Raw genomic sequence first — 22,264 nt, forward strand, 5'->3', positions numbered from 1 at the left:
TGTGTTTCAGCCACTTTTAAAATTCATCTTTCCAGTAATGTTGATGTTGAGTATGTACTAGAGGGGAGAAAATCATTTAAATTTAGAATGCTGTCCACTTAAACTATATGAAATTTTGTCAAAAATGGAAGTCAGAGAATGCTGAAATATAAAGGTATATATATTCATGCTATGAAACACAAAGTTAAAAAAATAAAAATTTTCTCTTTACTCACATGTGGATAACTAATATTTGCAGGAACTTGAAGTTTTAATATACAGTCTCTATTTAGTAAAATGGGAATAATAAAATTCAGTATCTGCATTGGCAGGGCTTTAAAATCAATTTAATCTTTATAAAGTAATTTAATAAAAATATTAATCCATTAGAGCTGTAAAGAATTACTGGTTACATGTTTTTATCATGGATTCTTATTAAAAAACAAAATAATCATTTTGTTTTCTTTAAAAACAAAATAGTCACTCTTTTAGTGAGCCTTCTAATTAAAAAATAGTTATTTCATATATGAATACTGACTTCTATGGTGAGTATGCAAAATTCCATGTTATAGCCATCGTTCATTTTTTTCTTATTGTTTTACACAGTAATTTAACTTAATCCAATATTTGTGTGTATAACTAAGAGGCCCAATGAGCCAGAACAGATTTTAAGACCTTGTTGCCCCTTTAACTGAGAAGTCAGTTTGACACTATTTCCTTAAGGAAATAATCAACAGATTTGCATAACAACAGACGGCATCAAGTTTTACTGCTGGTCCCTGAATTACAATATTAAATTTTGTGTTAAAAAAGGTATTAGGCACACAGTCTTCTGGAATAACCATAATCATTACATCATATTGCTTTCAATTTGAATTAGCATATAAATGAACAAAGATGGCCAACCATGTAGCCAAGATGAAATTTGCCTTCTTCAGTATTTAGTTGCCTTGGAAGCAGATTGTATAAAATGTAAACTGGTGTGCTTAGATGCTGATATTTGTTTGTTTGGAAATTTAGAATTCTCAAGTTAGTCTTAGGATAGCAGAGGCACACAGAGCAATTATCTAAGTTTTCCCAAAAGATTTTTGAAAACGTGTTCAAAAATGTCAGAGAACTAAGCAAGTAGAAACAATGGGCATTCCCAGTTCAGTGGACAAATGCACAGGGATATGAAACAAAATGATACATTATAGTAGCTGTAGCCTTACCACTGTAGCTGGCTTACCACCAGCTATAGTCATGTGAAGAAAAAGCACTGGCAAAATATAGAGCAAGAATTGGTGGGATGGTCTATGGATAATGGAAATCATTGCAAGTATTCAGTCATGCAAACATAGGATCCTATCTGAATTATCAGGTGGCTGAGATCAGTAGCAATGTGCAGACAGAGAACAGAATCAGAGGGATACACAGTATTTGAAAGTCAGAGCAATAGTCTCAGTGAGAGATGATGCAAGTTTGAACCAAAACTTGAATGTTGGAGATGGAGGAGGAATATCTTTACTTATACAAAACATAGTGTGATTAGAATCTTTTGGACTTGAAAATGGATGAAATGTGGCAGTAGAATGAGGAAGAAAATAAATTCAAGACAATTACTCAAATTCAGAATGAAATTGGATGAAACAGGATGAACCTTTGCTAGTAACTGAGCTAAGGAGAAGAACAGAGAAGCCAGTTAGTCTGAAGTATGTTCTTTCTGATCTGCTGAGGAAACATCCAGTTGGCAACACTCATTGAGTAGTTCTCATAGGGATGGTCTACTTCAGGCCTGAAGTCATTGACTTGGGTATCAGCACATGGTGATTCAATTCTTATGTGGTTGCCATCATCTAAGATTGTGCAAAGTCAGAGTAAAATAGAACAAGAACAGGATCCTTAGACCCACCAACATTTAAGAAGGACCTGGAAAAAATGAATTCACAGAGGTGACTTAGAAGGAATCATTCAGTTCAGTTTAGTCGCTCAGTTGTGTCTGACTCTTTGAGACCCCATGAATTGCAGCACGCCAGGCCTCCCTGTCCATCACCAACTCCCGAAGTTCACCCAAACCCACGTCCATCGAGTCAGTGATGCCATCCAGCCATCTCATCCTCTGTCGTCCCCTTTTCCTCCTGCCCCCAATCCCTCCCAGCATCAGAGTCTTTTCCAATGAGTCAACTCTTCCATGAGGTGGCCAAAGTACTGGAGTTTCAGCTTTAGCATCAGTCTTTCCAATGAACACCCAGGACTGATCTCCTTTAGGATGGACTGGTTGGATCTCCTTGCAGTCCAAAGGATTCTCAAGAGTCTTCTCCAACACCACAGTTCAAAAGCATCAATTCTTCAGTGCTCAGCCTTCTTCACAGTCCAACTCTCACATCCATACATGACCACTGGAAAAACCATAGCCTTAACTAGATGGACCTTTGTTGGAAAAGTAATGTCTCTGCTTTTGAATATGCTATCTAGGTTGGTCATAACTTTCCCTCCAAGGAGTAAGCATCTTTTAATTTCATGGCTGCAATCACCATCTGCAGTGATTTTGGAGCCCAAAAAATAAAGTCTGACACTGTTTCCACTGTTTCCCCATCTATTTCCCATGAAGTGATGGGAATCATTAGAGAATCATAATCAGAAGGAGGATGGGGGGAGATTCCTAAAATCTAACTCAAAAGATGAGGGAGAGGTTCAGAGGAAGGAATGGATGTTAATGTCAAAGACCACCAGATAAGGGCTTCCCAGGTGGTGCTAGTGGTAAGGAACCCACCCACAAAGGCAGGATACATAAGAGACACGGGTTTGATCCTTGTGTTGGGATGATCCCCTGGAGAAGGGCATGGCAACCCTCTCCAGTATTCTTGCCTGGAAAATCCCATGGACAGAGGAGCCTGGCGGTCTTTGGTTCATAGGGTCACAAAGAGTTTGGACATAACTGAAGTGACTTACTGCACACACACATGCACATGCACAACATAAAGACAGAAATAATCCAATGGATTAATTAACTAAGAAGTAATTGATACATTTTATCAGAGATGTTTTAATGAATGCTCAGATATGGGAACCTGATTTCAGGGCCTCACAGCATAAGCAGAAAGACAGGAAAAAGACTGAGTGTAGTTTGTGTTGACCTGACTATGTGCTGTGCTTAGCCTCTCAATTGTGTCTGACTCTTTGCTATCACATGGACTGCAGCCCACCAGGCTCTGTCCTTGGGAGTTGACCTGACTATAAAAGAAGATAAAATAGTTTCTTAAAAAGTAATATGGAATTGAGGGATTTTAAAAATTTCTTCTGTTCATTTGAGAGTAAACTGGAATGTGCTTTTTTAAGTCAAAAGAAACAAGGAGGGGAAGAAAAGTTAAAATTTGATGGTACAGGATAAGAAATATTAAGAGAGAAAATCTCTTGAAACAGTAAGAGATGATTAATAAGTCAAATCTATTTTGACATTTTTATTTTTATTTTTTATTTTTTTTACTTTACAATATTGTATTGGTTTTGCCATACATCATCATGCATCTGCCACGGGTGTACACGTGTTCCCAATCCTGAGCCCTCCTCCCACCTCCCTCCCCTTACCATCTCTCTGGGTCATCCCAGTGCACCAGCCCCAAGCTTCCTGTATCCTGCATCAAACCTGGACTGGCGATTTGTTTCTTATATGATATTATACATGTTTTAATGCCATTCTCCCAAATCATCCCCCCTCCTCCCTCTCCCACAGAGTCCAAAAGATTGTTCTATACATCTGTGAAGTAAGCCAGAAAGAAAAACACCAATACAGTATGCTAACGCATATGTATAGAATTTATAAAGATGGTAATGACAGCCCTGTATGCGAGACAGCAAAAAATTTGATGGTACAGGATAAGAAATATTAACAGAGAAAATCTCTTGAAACAGTGAGAGATGATTAATAAGTCAAATCTATTTTGAAGATTTTAAACTCTTGTAAGCACATAAAAGTTAAAGTAACCAGGATATTTTTGTTTAAAAAAAAAAGAGTAAGTTCTCATCTTTAGACTTTCAATTTCCCAATATCAACCCGTGACTATAACTGAAACCATCCCAGAGCCACCCTTCTCCATGTACTGCTAACAGTTTGGTGTATGGGTGCTATTAGGATGCTGGTTAAGTTACCTAAGTTGTGTCTGACTCTGTGCAACTCCATGGACTGTAGTCTGCCAGGATCCTCTGTCCATGGGATTCTCCAGGCAAGCATACTATAGTGGACTGCCATTTCCTTATTTATCTGGTATGCTTTGAGAACACACTTATACACATGTATGTATATGCATATATACATTGCACTTTTATAAACAATGAAACATACACATATTGTTCTGGAATTTATGTTAAAAATATCATTGTTATTTTTTCAGGCGAATGAACCTATGTATCACATTCTTACTAAGGGCTGCTTTCTTATGACTCTTTATCATGGTGAGTGGAAAGTTGCTCACTTGTGTCCAACTCTTTGTGAACCCATGGACTATACAGTCCATGGAATTCTCCAGGCCAGAATACTGGAGTGGGTAGCCTTCTCTTCTCCAGGGGATCTTCCCAATCCAAGGATCAAACCCAGGTCTCCCACATTGTAGGCAGATTCTTTACCAGCTCAGCTACAAGGGAAGCCCAAGAATACTGAAGTGGGAAGCCTATCCCTTCTCCAGCAGATCTTCCTGACCCAGGAATCAAACTGGGGTCTCCTGCATTGCAGGTGGGTTCTTTACCAACTAAGCTATGAAGGAAGCCCATGACTATTTATTATAGTATGGATGTATTTTATAGATCACCCCCACAATAATGAATGCTTAGCTTGTTTTCAGCTTTTGATATTGAAAGTTGTACTTTTAAAATAGTCTTTTATCTAAAAAAGAAAGAAAGATCAAATACAGATAAAGGTGTTATTTTATCCCTGCTTTATTGAGATATCATTGACAAATACATTTGTGGACATATTATTTTATTAATTTTATTATAGGCTATCTTAGTTTTCCCCCTTATGTTACTCTGTATTACAGGGTAGAAGAGCACCCTCCCTTGGTTCTGGAATTTCCCCCCATTGAGTCTTTGTTTTTCAGTCACTAAGTTATGTCCAGCTCTTTGTGACCCATGGACTGTACTACGCCAGGCTTCTCTGTTCTTCACTATCTCCTGTAATTTGCTCAAATTCACGCTCATTGAGTTGGTGATGCTATCTAACCATCTCATCCTCTGCTGCCTCCTTTTCCTTTGGCCTTCAATCTTCCCCAGCATTGAGGTCTTTTCCAGTGATTAGGCTTTTCACATTAGGTGGCCAAAGTATTGGAGCTTCAGCTTTAGCATCAGTCCTTCTAATGAGTATCCAGGGTTGATTTCCTTTAGGATTGACTGGTTTGATTTCCTTGCAGTTCAAGGGACTCTCAGGAGTCTTCAGCACCACAGTTCAAAAGCATCAATTCTTTGGCACTCAGCCATCCTTATGGTTCAACTATGCAGGTGGTGCTAGTGGTAAAGAACCTGCCTGCCAATGCAAGAGACATAAGAGATACAATTTCAGTCCCTGGGTTGGGAAGATCTCCTGGAGGAGGACATGGCAATCCACTCCAGTATTCTTGCCTGGAGAGTACCATGGACAGAGGAGCCTGGCAGGCTATGGTCCATAAGATCACAAAGAGTCAGACACAACTGAAGTAACTTAGAATGCACACACTGGAAAAGCTATAGCTTTGACACGACGCACTTTTGTCGGCAAAGCGATGCCTCTGCTTCTTAATTCACTGTCTAGGTTTGCCATGCCTGGGGAATCCCAGGGACGGGGGAGCCTGGTGGGCTGCCGTCTATGGGGTTGCACAGAGTCGGACACGACTGAAGCGACTTAGCAGCAGCAGCAGGTTTGTCATAGCTTTCTTTCAAGGAGCAAGCGTCTTTTAATTTCATGGCTGCAGTCAAAGTCTGCAGTGATTTTGGAGTCCAAGAAAATAAATTCTGTCACTCTTTCCACTTTTTCCCTTTGAGCCTAGGTACAGGAAAAGACACATGTCATTTCAATATCCAGCCTCTGTTTATGAACCTCATAAAAGGCCTAAGCAAGGGTTGCAGTCTTCTTCCCAAAATGTCTCTTTTCAAATTTGCAAGGCTTTTCCAAGCCAGGATATAACCTGTCCATCTGCCAATGTGTGGGTTTTGGAGAACATTTCTTTCTTTAGTCTGTGCCCTGGCTCTGCCCACATATATTTATTCACCTGCCTACTCCTTTTCCTCCAGGGGAGAGTTTTCAGTAATGATTCCTCTAGTCTTTGATCAGTTTTGCTTTTCTAACACACAGTTTCATATACTTTTTCACAAAGTGGTCTCACTAGTGTCATGACATTTGGAGAGCCCACATAGGAGAAATCAAGCTGTTTCTACTGTTTTTATTTTCCATTTAGTTGATCTGATGTTTAAACAATCAGCCAAATTCTGTTAGGCAACTGTGTTACAGAATTCCAGTGAGTGAAATGATGATAGAATCCCAAGCACCATAATTTTCTAAATCTACTTTTTAATGAGAATATTTTTTGTAAGGAAGACAGCCACAATAAAGCAAATTATTACCTAGAAAGAAAAAGTCACAGTTTGATCATTTCAAAGGCATCAAAAGGAGGCAAAAATCTCTAAATATGATTTTGAAGATTATATATTATTAGTGAAATCTTTTAATGCATCAATAAAATTAATTAAAATCTGAATGCTGAGCAGAAAAGCAATTCTATCATTTCAATAACTGTTGAGCATTAGTATTAGTAACATAAAACTTCATAGTATCTTTCTATCTAACCATATTAAACTTTTAAACCCTATGTAGATTATTGTTTGCTTTCTGTCTTGAAATTTCTGCTTTTGTGAAATTAGCAATGTTCTTGGTTCCCTTCTCAGGGGCAAGGCTCAGACATTTAAATTTCAGAAACAATAAAATAAGAACAATAAATATAGTGTGAGGTGAAGAAATGACCATAACTGAGCACATTTGGATTATTTATTCTGTCCTATATAATTGGTTCACAGGAGTTTTTTGTTAAGTGGAAGAATGAATGATGAAATTGTGGGGAAGACATTTTGTGTATACATTTTGACTATAAAATGAGGACTATAGAAACTCCTCATTGTCTGGGAATTTATCATATGAATTTTAGCAAATGGAGTGTTGGATAGGGCAGAATATTATCCATAAAAACATTTGTTTAAAAATTAATTATTGTTTTGAAAAAGCTAGACATGCACATTTTTTCTACTCACTTTCAATTTTTAGGCCTTGCTTTATTTTCCTTTTTATTTTTAATTATGTAAAATATTTATTCTGCAGTCAAAGCCATAAAGCAAGTTTAGTCCTGTAAGTTTCACTTATGTGATTAGTTTATCACTCATACTGCTTACATAGTTGTTTTTTGTTTCTTATTCTAATGTCCTTTTTCTTAGAAAATATAAGCAAATCAAGATATGCATACACATGTGGTTGGCACTAATGTTAAAGAACCCACCTACCACTACAAGAAACATAATGAGACAGGGGTTCAGTCCCTGGCTCGGGAAGATCCCCTGGAGGAGGATATGACAGCCCACTCCAGTGTTCTTTCCTGGAGAATCCCATGAACAGAGGAGCCTGGAGGGCTAGAGTCCATAGGGTCTCAAAGAGTCATACATGACTGAATCAACTTAGCATGCACGCACACATACAGACACATATGTTTCTCTTTCAAATGTGAAAGATGCTTTTGTATGAAGAAACTATGAAAATTTCACCTTTCTTAGAAATTATTCCTATGACCAGTATATAAAGAGCTTTCACAATCCTTTTTATATATTCATAATAATTCATTTAAGGATAAATCAGAATTTATTTCACCAGTCCATGCTGATAAAATAGAGGTATTACCAATCTTTAGTTATTATAAAGAAAGTCACAATATTCTGTGTATGTGTCTTGATTTATTGTTGCTAGCATATCTAGAGATAGATTGCTAGAAGTAGAATGGATAAAAGGTAGACGCATAAGCAATTTTGATAAATCATACAAAATTCATCTCTGAAGAGGTTATAACATTTGAATTCCAACTAATGATAGTCACTTAAAGCAGCTTGTTTTTTGTGTGTCTGGCATTGTTTTAAATTACGAGCTATATTTTGTGGTAATCCTGAGGATCTAAATTTTTTCTTCCAGCAAGGGTTTTGGTTTTTTCCCCCAAACTGCTATTGATTGCTTTTCACTTTCAATGTTCTGGACATAAAGGAGTCTAGGATTAAATACCAACTGCTACCCAAAAGCACAAAGCATAGAATTCCATTTTTATTCAGGTGTACTTTCACTTTTCACTTTCTTGCATCGGAGAAGGAAATGGCAACCCACTCCAGTGTTCTTGCCTGGAGAATCCCAGGGATGGCGGAGCCTGGTGGGCTGCCGTCTATGGGGTCACACAGAGTCGGACACGACTGAAGTGACTTAGCAGCAGCAGCAGCAGCACACATGCGTCTAAAAAGCAAACCCATCTTTCAGGTAGTGTAAACCTCAGTACTTCTTTTGTTTAGAGCTTCATGTTTTTTTTTTTTTTAAAGGGAAAGGGTAGATTTCCAAGGCTTTCTAGAAAGTCTAGAGGAGTTTTGCAAATGTTTATTGGCTGTAATTTATCCACAATCTAAATGTACTTTGCAGAATGACCTTTGGGTTGAATCTGCTCTGCCGTGGTACTGGAAGTAAAAATTATATTTCTCGAAGACTTTTTTCTTTGCTTCTTTATTTGAGGTCTTAAGCTCTTTCTCATTCTCAAAATTGTGTTTTTCATTTTGGTTAATTAATCTTGACAGAGAATATTTGTCTGTGTGTTTTATATTGATGATTTTAATATTCCTAGATATATTTATTAGTTCTACTCTTTGTGGTTCATCCAGCTCCTGGATTTATTTGTTGTCCATCCTTTATAATCTAGTCATATTTATAATATTTATAATTTTTAAGTTGAATACTTATTTCTCTCATGTTTAATAAGTAAACTGTTTAGAGCTGATTACTTATTCTAATTACAGATTTGGCTATATCCCATACATTATTATATGTATTACTTTCATTGAATTCAATTATTTAAGTAAGTTATTATTTATAAGAATTTCTAAAAGTGAATATATATGTGTGTGAGTTGCAATGTTTCATATCTTTATGTTATTACTTTCTAGTTTTATTATAGTTTGGCCAAAATATGTGACTTATAGGGTTGATTATTCAGATGTATTGAGGTTTCAGATATGTGAAAGCAATGTAATCAAAATTTGGTAATGTTCCAGGGGTAATAAAAGATAATTATTCTCTGTACTCTGCTTATATAACTCAGATTCACTGTGGACATATCAGCCTAAACTTTCTCACTGTGCCAATGACCCGCATCCCTCTGCAGGGCCTTTTGTCCTGTATGGTAGTTGATTAGTTACCATAACAGTCCGTTACCAAATCTTTGATCCAGTGAGGCTGAGAACATGGGCTCTACTACTTTAGGAATAGAATTTCTCTATTTAATTTCTTCTTGAGGTCCAGGAAGCCACTATGCCAAAATTTTTATGTATTCAAGATATTTTTCTCTTTAGTCCAGCTTCCATATGAGGTACATCATAGGGCCGTTTTCAGCATGATGCTGCAAAGCCTTTATAGGTAAATTCTTTGTGCCTGGGATGTTTTCTATTCAAGGGGGTCAGTTTGCTTTCGGAAAGCCTAAAGTAGCTGCTGATGCATGCTGTGTGCTGTTCCAAGGAAAGTGGCCTTTATCTTAATGTTAGTCTGTTTTTAGTGTAAGCATCCAAATACACCCTGTCAAAAAGAAAATGCTAGGTGTGGGGCATTTGGGCCCAACTGTGCTCTGTTTATATCCTATGGCTTAAGTACCATCTTCTCAGGAAGGTCAGTTGTGAATAGATTTGTGCTATTCCTTTCAATCTGATCCTATCTTCATTTTATATGAAAGAAATTCTCAAAGTTTGTCTTTTATGGATAATATCCTCCCTTATATAAGCTTTCCTTCACTTTTATAGACCTTTGGTCATTTAAGTCAGGATTTTAAAAACACCAGATGTCACTTGAGATGCTGTTTTTTAGCAATCCTTTGAGTCATTTTTACAAGCATTGTGGGGCTGGTTGATATTTTAAATTCCCACCACCACCCCCCCCACCCCCCCACAACATGCAAATAACTTAAGTTGGTCTACCAACCTGGAAGTATGATTTAACTTTGTAAAGATTACAGTAGCAGGGATACGTATAGTGGACCAAGAGGTATGGGCAATTGAAATAGAGTTATACTTCATAGAATGAAAGAGAGGATAAAAAAAAATTTGCCCCCAGCTTATCTTTACCTATGCGTACTAAATTTGGAATGTTCAAATTAATCAGAATGTCAAATACCTGGAAGTCCACAGGTACTGACGTTTTTATTACTTTCTCAAGATATTTTGCTAATTGGGCATTTTAGTAGAGACTGGAATTCAATTAGCATTTTTAAATCAAGTCTCTTACTGTATTTCTGTTTCAAAACCTCAGCAAACAATAACTAATGAGAAAGAATGGCTAGAGTGCATTTCCCTATTTCAGAAATCAGAGGACACAAAGCGGCAAATCTGTAAGATGTTTATTATACTGAGGGTACTGAGGATGAACAACATTTTTTGATGCACCAAGTCAAAGTTCTACATGAAAATTATCAGGCAGTACTTTCATATTTTAAGCCAAAATTGTCAATAGTAAGTAGATAATAGGTAGGTAGATAGTGCAATATTGTAAAAACAATATTACAGAGGAACGTGGAATGTTGGGTTCATGAATCAAGGCAAATTGGAAGTGGTTGAACAGGAGGTGGCTAAAGTGAATACTGACATTTCAGGAATCAGTGAACTAAAATGGACTGGAATGGGTGAATTTAACTCAGATGACCATTATATCTACTACTGTGGGCAAGAATCCCTTAGAAGAAATGGAGTAGCCCTCATAGTCAACAGAAGAGTCCAAAATGCAGTACTTGGATGCAATCTCAAAAACGACAGAATGATCTCTGTTTGTTTCCAAGGCAAACCATTCAATATCACAGTAATCCAAGTCTATGCCCCAACCAGCAATGCTTAAGAAGCTGAAGTTGAACAGTTTTATGAAGACATACAAGACCTTTTATAACTAACACCCCAAAAAAGATGTCCTTTTCATTATGGAGGACTGGAATGCAAAAGTAGGATGTCAAGAGACACCTGGAGTAAACAGGGAAATTTGGCCTTGGAACACGTAATGAAGCAGGGTAAAGCCAAGAGAACACACTGGTCATAGTAAGCACGCTCTTCCAACAACACAAAAGAAGACTCCACATGGACATCACCAGATGGTCAATGCTGAAATCAGATTGATTATATTCTTTTCCGCCAAAGATGGAGAAGCTCTATACAGTCAGCAAAAACAAGAAAGGGAGCTGACTGTGGCTCAGATCATAAGCTGCTTAATTGCCAAATTCATAATTAAATATAAGAAAGTATAGAAAACCACTGGACATTTCAGGTATGACCTAAATCAAATCCTATAAGATTATACAGTAGAAGTGAGAAATAGATTCAAGGGATTAGATCTGATTGAGTGCCTGAAGAACTATGGATGGAGGTTGGTGACATTGTATAGGAAGCAGTGATCAAGACCATTACTAGAAAAAGAAATGGATAAAGGCAAAATGGGGGTCTGAGGAGGCCTTACAGATAGGTGAGAAAAGAAGAGAAGCTAAAGGCAAAAGAGAAAAGGAAAGATATGCCCATTTGAAAGCAGAGTTCAAAAGAATAGCAAGGGGGAGATAAGAAAGCCTTCCTTAGTGTTGAATGCAAAGAAATAGAGGAAAAAAATAGACTGGGAAAGACTAGAGAGCACTTCAAGAAAATTAGACACCAAGGGAACATTTTGAGCAAAGATGGGTACAATAAAGAACAGAAATGGTACGGACTTAACAGAAGCAGAAGATATTAAGAAGATGTGGCAAGAATACATAGAAGAACTATACAAAAAAGATCTTCATAACCCAGATAGCCACGATGGTGTGATCACTCACCTGGAGTCAGACATCATGGAATGTGAAGTCAAGTGGGCCTTAGGAAGCATCACTATGAACAAAGCTAGTGGAAGTGATGGAACACCAGTTGAGCTATTTCAAATCATTAAAGATGATGCTGTGCAAGTCCTGCACTCAATATGCCAGCAAATTTGGAAAACTCAGCAGTGGCCACAGGACTGGAAAAGGTCAGTTTTCATTCTAATCCCAAAGAAAGGCAATGCCAAAGAATGTTCAAACTACCACACAATTGCACTTATCTCACATGCTAGCAAAGTAATGCTTAAAATTCTCCAAGCCAGGCTTCAACAGTACATGAACTATGAACTTCCAGATGTTTAATCTGGATTTAGAAAAAACATAAGAACCAGAGATGAAAGTGTCAACATCCATTGGATCATCAAAAAAGCAAGAGGTTTCCAGAAAATCTTCAACATCTGCATTATTGACTATGCCAAAGCCTTTGATCGTGTGGATCACAACAAACTGAAAAACTCTGAAAGAGATGGGAATACCAGACCACCTGACCTGCCTCTTGAGAAATCTGTATGCAGGTCTAGAAGGAATAGTTAGAACTGGACATGGAACAACAGACTGGTTCCAAATCGGGAAAGGAGTACATCAAGGCTGTATATTTTGTCACCCTGCTTATTTAACTTACATGCAGAGTACATCATGTGAAATGCCAGGCTGGATGAAGCACAAGCTGGAATCAAGATTGCTGAAGTAATAATAATAACCTCTCAGATATGCAGATGACACCACCCTTATGGCAGAAAGCAAAGAAGAACTAAAGAGCCTCTTGATGAAAATGAAAGAGGAGGTGAAAAAGTTGGCTTAAAAGTCAACATTCAGAAAACTAAGATCACGGCATCTGGCCCCATCACTTTATGGCAAACAGAGAGGGGAACAACAGAAACAGTGAGAGACTTTATTTTCTTGGGCTCCAAAATCACTGAAGATAGTGACTTCAGCAATGAAATTTAAAGATACTGGCTCCTTGGAAGAAAAACTATGACCAACCAATATGATAGCATATTAAAAAGCAAAGACATTACTTTGCCAACAAAGGTCCATCTAGGCAAAGCTATGGTTTTTCTCTGCTTTTGAATATGCTATCTAGGTTGGTCATAACATTCCTTCCAAGGAGTAAGCGTCTTTTAATTTCATGGCTGCAGTCACCATCTGCAGTGATTTTGGAGCCCAAGAAAATAAAGTCTGACACTGTTTCCACTGTTTCCCCATCTATTTCCCATGAAGTGATGGGACCGGATGCCATGATCTTCGTTTTCTGAATGTGAGCTTTAAGCCAAAGCTGAAACTCCAGTACTTTGGCCACCTCATGCGAAGAGTTGACTCATTGGAAAAAACTCTGATGCTGGGAGGGATTGGGGTCAAGAGGAGAAGGGGACGACAGAGGATGAGATGGCTGGATGGCATCACTGACTCAATAGATGTGAGTCTGAGTGAACTCTGGGAGTTGGTGATGGACAGGGAGGCCTGGCGTGCTGCGATTCATGGGGTCGCAAAGAGTTGGACACATCTGAGTGACTGAACTGAACTGAACTGATGGTTTTTCTAGTAGTCATGTACTGATGTGAGAGTTGAAATATAAAGAAAGCTGAGCACCAAAGAATTGATCCTTTTGAACTGTGGTGTTGGAGAAGATGCTTGAGGGTCTCTTGGACTGCAAGGATATCCAACCAGTCCATCCTAAAGGAAATAAGTCCTGAATATTCATCAGAAGGACTGATGTTGAGGTTGAAACTCCAATACTTTGGCCACCTGAGGTAAAGAACTGACTCTTTGGAAAAGACCCTGGTGCTGGGAAAGATTGATGGCAGGAGTAGAAGGGGACAAGAGAGGATGAAATTGTTGGATGACATCACTGACTTGATGGACATGAGTTTGAGTAAGCTCTGGGAGGTTGGTGATGGACAGGGAAGCCTCGTGCTGCAGTCCATGGGTTCACAAAGAGTTGAACATGACTGAGCGACTGAACTGAACTGAATTAGATAGATAGATATATAGCCAGGGCTTATAGGGTACAACATCAGTCTCTTAGTCGTATCTGATTCTTTGAGACCCCCATGGACTGTAGTCCTCCAGTCTCCTCTCCCATGGAATTCTCCAGCCCAGAATACTGGAGCAGGTAGCCATGCCCTTCTCCAGGGGATCTTCCTAACCCAGGGACTTAATTGGGTCTCCTGCATTGCAAGCAGATTCTTTACTGTCTGATCCAGCAGAGAAGCCCTCAATATCTTCAATTATATAAATAACTTGGTTGATTTTAGAGCACTGGACTCTGGTACCATATGTTTCCTTGTGTAATTTTACATGATCTATATATATACATAAATCTTATTTTATTTATATATACATATAATATTTTATTTATGTATATGTGTGTGTGTGTGTATATATATATATAATCTTTTTGTCTCCACAAAATTTTTCTGCTACAACAAATAAGAGTAAGAAACCAAACTCTTGTTCAACTGCAAGAGTGGGCCTAGGGTATTGATGAAAGGACACTGACTCTGCTTTAAATATTCTTTATTGGCTTAAAATTATTCACATAGTTTTGTAGCAAAAGCTGGCATTCTGTTTTTCTCCCTAAGGCAAAAAAAAAAAAAAAAAAATGCTGTCTTATAGCAAAATACTCATTTAAACTGAAGGAAGATGTTGATAAGAACTTCAGCTAAGGGAGCCAGTCAGGTTTCAGAGCCTCTACTATAACAGGCTTTTCCACATGCTGAAAGTGAAACCTGATGCAGGATAGAATGCTTCCTCTAGGTAGAACAGCATGCATTGAGTCGTAACTCCCATCACTTTCTTGCTGTAAATCCATGAGAACACACTACATCTCACTTATATTCAGTTTCCTCATATGTATGTTAGAAGGATAACCAGATCTCCCTCTGAGGTTTGTTGTTAGAAGAGCATTACTGACATTGGTAGGTAAGTACCAACATTCAGAAATGGTCTTCATGCTTAAAGGCACAGACCTGCTGATGAATCTCATCCTGAGCATCCACCTGTTTCAAAGCCCTGGTGTTAGAAGGTCATAACAGATATATATATATAAGCATAAATTTTATATATATTTCAGATGAGGTTCAAAAGTTATTGGTCACCAAATATGACATATCTGATTGACATTCAGTTGGAGAACAATGGTATTTTATTGATAATCATGTAAGTCAGAAGAACTCGATAACTATAGGTACCATATACTTGACAAATGATAATATCATTGTTGCAAAGTACAACTGCCAGAAAATATGTCAGTGTTAGTTCAGTAAGCCTGGGAGATTTTGGATTCTGGGCCATGGCTGATGAGAGTTAAAAGACTTGTGACCAAAACAGAGGCCATTTGAATAACAGCAGTGTTTGGCAATGCATACTACACTCTCCTAGAACGATGCTGATGATCTTAATACGGTGGTAACAAAATTGATTACTCTTACAATAGACATTTTTTAACTTTTAGAAATATATTTTCATCTCAAGAATATTTTGAAGAAGGAAATGGCAACCCACTCCAGTCTTCTTGATATGCAGATATGCAGTCACTTTACAAACATTGATACAAATAAAAAATACAAATGTTTTAGGATATATATATATGTATATTCATCTTTTACACTCATTTTTACAAATATGAAAAGGAAAAACCAACTCATACAAAAATTAAAATATCAAAATTGTAAGATAATTATAGACTTATTTTTTAATTTACTTTTTAATTGGAGGGAAATTGCTTTACAGTACTGGTTTTTATGGTACCACAAAGTGAATCAACCATAATTTTATTTATATATATATATATATATATATATAAAATATATACATCCTCTCCCTTTTGAGCCTCCATCCCTCCCCCACCAGTTTCACCCCTCCAGGTCATCACAGAGCACCAGGCTGGGCTCCCTCTGCTATATAGCAACTTCTCATCAGCTATCTGGGCTTCCCAGGTGGCACTAGTGTTAAAGAATCCACTTGCCAATGCAGGAGATGCAAAGGACGTCGGTTTGATCCCTGCATCAGGAAGATCCCCTGGAGTAGGGAATGCCAACCCTCTCCAGTATTCTTGTTTGGAAAATCCCATGGACTACAGTCCATGGGGCTGCAAAGAGTTGGACATGACTGAGCAGGTTAGCACACATACACACACACCAGGTATCTATTTTACACATGATAGTATATATATATTGATGTTATTTTCTCCAAAAGCACCACTCTCTATTTCCCCCATTGTGCTCACAAGTCCATTCCCTACTTCTGCATCTCCATTCCCTGCAAACAGGTTTGTAAATACCATTTGTCTTGATTCCATATATATGCATTAATATGCAATACTTTTTACTCTTTCTGACTTACTTCACTCTGTATAACAGGCTCTAGGCTTATATACATCACTCAAACTGACTCAACTTTTTAAATTTTTTATTAAAACAAAAAGATATAGTTACTATTTCTGTTGAGTTGCAACCCAAAGTTGATATTTTAAGATTCTCAGTTCAGTTCAGTTGCTCAGTCATGTCCTACTCTTTGTGAACCCATGGACTTCAGCATGCCAGGCTTCCCTGTCCATCCAACACCTGGAGCTTGCTCAAACTCATGTCCATCAAGTCAGTGATGTCATCCAACCATCTCATCCTCTCTCGTCCCCTTCTCCTTCCACCTTCAATCTTTCCCAGCATCAGGGTCTTTTCAAATGAGTCAGTTCTTCGCATCAGGTGGCTAAAGTATTGGAGTTTCAGCTTCAGCTTCAGTTCTTCCAATGAACCCCCAGGACTGATCTCCTTTAGGATGGACTGGTTGGATCTCCTTGCAGTCCAAAGGACTCTCAAGAGTCTTCTCCAACACCACAGTTCAAAAGCATCAATTCTTCAGGGCTCAGCTTTCTTTAAGATTCTCAGAAAGAGATAATTCTAATGTGTATGAGAGAGAGAGAGAAAATAAGGAACATTAAAAACAAGCTAAAATCTCTTACAGTCATATTAATAAGGTAACAGTAAAGTTGTCACAAGCTATGGCCACTTACTGAACAACAGGATGGGTCAGTCTACCAAGAAAGTTTCTACTGCTTGGAAGTACTGAAGTCTGGACAACTATGTGCAGGCCTACAAGAAGGATGATGCAGAAGAGAATGCCTTATGTTTTGAAAAATGTTTAGATAACTTGAAAGAGTTTAGGTAACTCTTACAACTCTACATTTCATAGCAGACTTTAAAATGTCAAAAGATCTAAATTTGTTTACATAGAATATGTATTTAAATACTGTAATCAGCCTCCTCATATGATATCTATTTTATTTTTAGTTGCACGAGAACCAATGTGTGCTTCCCTGATAGCTCAGTTGGTAAAGAATCTGCCTGCAATGCAGGAGGCCTTGGTTTGATTCCTGGTTGGGAAGATCTGCTGGAGAGGGGAAAGGCTACCCACTCCGGTATTCTGGCCTGGAGAATTCCATGGACTGTCTAGTCCATGGGGTCGCAAAGAGTCCGACATGACTGAGTGACTTTAAAAAGAAGATAACCAATGTAATCATCAATAGGATCAAATATGACCAAAACAGGCATGAAATCCATGCTTAGGAACTGTTCAAATGAGTAATTTCAATTCCAAACTAGACCATTCCATTATACAAAATAAAAATATCCTTTGACTATCAAGGAGATTTCAAAATTGTCCTAAACCACAGGACATAGGGAAAATATACTTTGAATATTTGGATTATATAGCAATTCCACTATAGTTAGTAGACAAAGACATACGTCATGGTTCTACTCACAGACAATCTGAAATTTTTATCAATGGCCAATACTCAAGTCCCAAATATATTTTAATTAAAAGTTAGTAGGTTAGGCAAAATTGGCCATAAAGTTAATTTTTCCTCCTCAATTTGAAATTCTAAGTGACTTAAACAAACAAACAAAAAACAACAACAACAACAAAAATATTAAGCCTAAAGTCTAAAGTACTTTTTAACCACACCAAATCTAATTTAGTATGTCTAAGTTAGATAACTCTCTAAATAATTCACTTAAATAATTGGAGATATTGTCTTGTCTTCTCTTGTGTGCATGCTAAGTCACTTCACTTGTGCCTAGTTCATTGCAACCCCGTGGACTGTAACCTGCCAAGCTTGTCTCCTTGTATATTATCTTAAATAATCAATGCACTCAATCAATAAAAATTTCTAATTTAAATTAGAAAAATTTACTGATATTTATTTTACTTATTTTATTTTGTATCAAAATAAATGAATCAGTCAGCAATAAATGGATATTCAGGTTCCCATAAATATTTTTTGATTCTTAAGAGGACTTTTTTTCCTTTAGGCAGGGATTTAAAAATAAATAAAATTAAAAAAAAAAACACCTCGGGATTATAAATATCCTATGTTCTTGTTGTTCCATTGCCAAGTTATGTCTAACTCTGCAACTCATGGACTTTTGCAGCACACCAGGCCTCCCTGTCCTTCACCATCTCCCAGAGTTTGCCCAAGTTCATGTCCATTGCATTGGTGATGCCATCCAACCATCTCATCCTCTGTCACCTTCTTCTTATGCCTTCAATCTTTCCCAGCATCAGGGTCTTTTCCAATGAGTTGGCTTGTCACATTAGGTTGCCAAAGTATTGGAGCTTCAGCTTAAACATCAGTTCTTACAATGAGTATTCATGATTGGTTTCCTTTTTGATGGACTGGTTTGATCTTCTTGCTGCCCAAGGGACTCTCAAGAGTCTTCTCCAGCATCATAGTTTGAAATCATCAGTTCTTTGGTGCTCTGCCTTCTTTATGGTCCAAGACTCTCACATCCATACCTAACTATTGGAAAGACCATAGCCTTGATATAAGTGATGTCTTTGCTTTTCAATACACCATCCAGGTCTGTCATAGCTTTGCCACAGTTTGTAAATGTGCAAAATCCCAAAGACCAATTGCAAGTCAACAATAAATTAATATAAAATCACATACAGAGCAAGATTACTGATCTATCTTTCCAAAGGAACACTCACTAGGTAAATTAAAGAACACTATTACAGTTTTGGTTTATAATTTTTATTTCTAGTTTAAAAACTACTGAGAAGGAAATGAAAAAATAAAATCATCTTTTATTTTCTGTGATTTGTATTTAGAGTCAGTGTCTTAGCTCTCCCTGAAGCCTCCTTTTCCTGATACTGTTCTTTTATCCCACTGTCTTGTAGGTTTAAACCCCACAGATTCATGGTTTAAACACTCATATGCCAAAGACTCAACTGTTTTATTTTCAAACTTTGAATTCTCTAAGGACTCCAGACTCAGTGTTATAATATGTAAACAATATAATGTTCTATAATATGTGATGTTAATAACTTTCTTCTTCTTAAACTCCTTCACTTGCTTGATGAAAGTCACCCTACCTGTCTCTTTTCTTAAAAAGCTCTTAAGTTATCTAAACCCTGCTATCCCGTTTGGCCTTTTCATAAAGTATCTCCCAACAACCTGTAGATATATTTGTCTACTTTCTGTTCAGTGTGATAACACATATCAAAGACATTCTAACTTAATGGCTTTTCTTTTGCTATTAACTTTATTTTGCCTTTCATGATGTTCTCCCAATCTTTGTGTGGCTATTTTTCCTTTATCATTTAGATTCCAGTTTAAATGTCACCACCTCAAAGAGATCATCTTATTCTACAATACATGATTCTGATTTAATTCTCTGCTCAGCTCTTATGTCTTATTGATATATTTTTAGGTATTTATATTTGAGGAGCTTGGGTGGAGAAGGAGGTATTTTCAGTTTTACTTTGTTGATTTCAAAACATCTCTAGAAATTGTTGGACCGAAGTCTCAATAAATATTCATTGACTGACTAGTAGCTATTATTAATTGTATTTCAAGTTCTAATTCCAAAGAAACTATAAGACTATTTTTTTTCAACTAATTTATTTCATGCTTAGCTTTCATACTTACTCTTCTTCCATTCATTCATTCAACAGGTATGTATTGAATGTCTGCCCTTTGTAATATGTAAGACAGGTCACTCTAAATTTTCAAGTTGCTGCTTCAACCCGAGGTTGTGAAATTGAAAAACAAATGCTAAGAAATGGAATTACTTTTTGTGCTAGTTTTTCCCCTCTCTTGAAATACTACATTATTTTTTCTTTATTTCAATCTCTAGCCACTCAAGCTTTAGTTAAATTTCAAAGAGCTAAAACTGCCTTCAAGAATAATTTATTTTAAGGTCATGCCTGACCAGCTCCATTCACATAGGAGATGTTGATTATGTTCTTTACAATTTTCCTTGGGAGATTTGACGTGTATTACTGATATGCAAATTATATATTGAGTTTTGGAATTAAAATAATATGGGGTGCATGTTTGCTTTTTTGAGCAATTATTTTTTTTTTTTCAACCAGTATCTCCATATTTCATGAACAGTGACTTTTCCAGTGTACATTTGTATTAAAACTCTTGCTTACTTAACTCAGTTATTTAATTCTTTATTTCATTGATATTTAGATGTCTGGAATGGAGAAGGCAATGAAAACCCAACTCCAGTACTCTTGCCTGGGAAATCCCATGGATGGAGGAGCCTGGTAGGCTGCAGTCCATGGGGTTGCTAAGAGTCAGACACGACTGAGAGACTTCACTCACTTTTCACTTTCGATCACTGGAGAAGGAAATGGAAAACCACTCCAGTATTCTTGCCTGGAGAATTCCAGGGATGGAGGAGCCTGGTGGGCTGCCATCTATGCAGACACGACTGATGCGACTTAGCAGCAGCAGCAGATGTCTGGAATATTTCAGACTCTACCTGGCAAAATAGTTTAGGTAGGTTATTATGGAAATCTGTACTTTATACAAGTACTACCCCCCGTGCAAATCAATAAATTGAAGAATTTGTCTAACCATTTGTAATAAAATACAGCAACTTGGATAAATAGAATTATGACTTTATTCTTGGAATGAAAATCAAATATGGAAAGAGTTTAAATCAAAGATTTTGAGAGTATGTACACGACAGAAAAGGAATGGATCTAGGAAAAGTTAAACTGGGATAAAAATCTATTTGTCATCTTACTAACTCATGGGAACCTGTTTAGTTAGAATATTAGATCACTTCTCAAATAGCACTTCTGTCTTTAGGGAAACATTTCCATTTTCAGATATAATACCTTGAAGAAAGCAAAGAACTAAATAGTAAACATTTCATAAAGCACAAAGGGACATGAATATTAAAAGTACTCATGAACACATGATTACAGTTACAGCAAATTTGAAATGAAATATTTACCTTTATTACAAGTTATTAGGCCTGTACCTATAGAACATTTAAACAAATCAATCAATTTATTATAAAGTACCAAGCAACTTGATTTCCATTTGTTGCTACTGCTGTTGCTGTTGTTATTTTATTAACCAAACTGACTCTTTTTGGTCTGAATCAATTTATTTTCTTGCTGTTGTGTAGAAACATTCTTAATGTTGGCTATGGGCATTCAATGGCAAAACAAACAACAAAACTGAGAAGAAAAATGACTGTAGCACAGATTTTAAGAAACATATTTTCCTGCTCACTGATCTCCTTTTATCTTCTGCCCATATGTTTCTGTGTTGCAGTTTTATCTCTTCCACACTTATGGAATGCTTTGGCAGGGGAAATGAATTCTGATGAGACAGTCTTGGTAATACTCCAGAACATTTTTAAGTTCAGATACCAAACATAGGACCTGCATTGCTATGTATTGCAAGGATTTAACCTCTGCTTGTCAACTCTCTCTGACTTATTTGTTTGTTTATCATGATTTTATGATGTGTGTTTGTAATACTCAGTGATTCAATTGTGTTGTTACTTTTGACAGATTTTGATCAAACCAGGGACTTATTTTTAAAAATTCACTATTTTTGGCTAAATGAATTATTTTTCAATGTATGAGGAAGATAGAAATGTATGTATCATGGAAATATATGCAAAGAAAGTACTTTTCAAGTACTTATAGGACCAGATAAAGTGCAGTCATGCAAGGTGAGGCATGTAATGCCAACAACAGTAAAAGTACTGGTAGCATATTCACCCCTGATTAGCCACAAGGGGTAATCTTGCTTTATTTCTTCTCTCAACATAATGCTTTATGCAAATAATTTACATATATTAGTAAGTCAGTGGGTTGCAGCTTTCAGACTGAATACAAAATGTGTCATCTCCCATGGTAAAAATACAGGT

The 22,264-nt window shown here is 37.0% G+C and overlaps 1 long non-coding RNA gene across 2 annotated transcripts; it reads right to left on the bottom strand.

Moving 5' to 3' along the window:
* Positions 1 to 16,509: 16,509 nt before the first annotated feature.
* LOC129644919 (uncharacterized) lies at positions 16,510 to 20,848 on the bottom strand. 2 transcript variants are annotated; one of them, XR_008711055.1, is made up of 3 exons: positions 20,695 to 20,848; positions 17,092 to 17,170; positions 16,510 to 16,978 (listed from the first exon to the last, which is right to left on the bottom strand). It is a non-coding gene; the product is annotated as an uncharacterized LOC129644919 (long non-coding RNA). The 2 variants fall into 2 exon arrangements; XR_008711054.1 differs by lacking the exon at positions 20,695 to 20,848 and adding an exon at positions 18,432 to 18,872.
* Positions 20,849 to 22,264: the final 1,416 nt, after the last annotated feature.

The sequence above is a fragment of the Bubalus kerabau genome, chromosome 2 (genome assembly GCF_029407905.1).
Source record: "Bubalus kerabau isolate K-KA32 ecotype Philippines breed swamp buffalo chromosome 2, PCC_UOA_SB_1v2, whole genome shotgun sequence".
NCBI lineage: Eukaryota > Metazoa > Chordata > Mammalia > Artiodactyla > Bovidae > Bubalus > Bubalus kerabau.